Consider the following 770-nt stretch of genomic DNA (forward strand, 5'->3'; position numbering starts at 1 on the left):
GGCCCGGCCCTTTCATCAAGTTTATCCTCACCAGGTTTACTGGGAGGATGGGATGGACCTCGGCAGCGACGCCGACGGCAGCAGCTGCAGCAGCCGCTCTGGCTCCCAGCCCAACTCCACTAAAGTGACCCTCTGCTCGTCGTCGCCGGGGGGCAGCCTGGTCATGGTGTCGGCGCTGGAGGATTACGAGGAGCCCTTCCCGACCTTCCCCAAGACGGCGATCGATGAGTGGGCGCCGGAGGACGGAGACGACGAGGAGGAGGACGGGCGCGGGGGCCGGGATGGCCGCTGTCCGGCGCGGGAGCCGGGCGCCCTGAGCGCCGGGCGCGCCGCCGCCTCCGCCATGCCGCCGCCGGTGCCCAACGGCAACCCCCACCCGCTCGACCCCCAGGACCCGGGGCACAACGGCAACGTGGTGGCGGCCGGCCGGCCGGGCGGCCCCCGGGCGCCTCGCCGAGCGATCCCCAAGCCGGCGGCGGCGGGGGCGCGGCGCGGGGGCCGCGGGCCGTGCGTGCCCGAGGAGCCCCCGGCGCCCCCAATGGACTGGGAGGCGCTGGAGAAGCATCTGGCCGGGCTGCAGTTCCGGGAGCAGGAGGTGTGCAACCAGGGCCAGGCGAGGACCAACTCCACCTCCGTAAGTTGGCCGGGCTGCGTGCACACGCGCGCCCCCGCCCGGGTCCACGCCCCGCGCGCCCCTCCCCGGGGCGGGGGGGGGGAGGCCGGGCCGGGGGGCGCCCGCGGGGCTGCGGCGGCGGCGGGGCGGCGGGGGA

General features: G+C 77.0%; 1 pseudogene; it reads left to right on the forward strand.

The window, feature by feature from the left end:
* Positions 1 to 49: 49 nt before the first annotated feature.
* Positions 50 to 634, forward strand: LOC106002857 (annotated as a pseudogene).
* The last annotated feature ends 136 nt before the right edge of the window (positions 635 to 770 follow it).

The sequence above is a fragment of the Dipodomys ordii genome, unplaced genomic scaffold (genome assembly GCF_000151885.1).
Source record: "Dipodomys ordii isolate 6190 unplaced genomic scaffold, Dord_2.0 Scaffold1000003427, whole genome shotgun sequence".
Lineage (NCBI taxonomy): Eukaryota > Metazoa > Chordata > Mammalia > Rodentia > Heteromyidae > Dipodomys > Dipodomys ordii.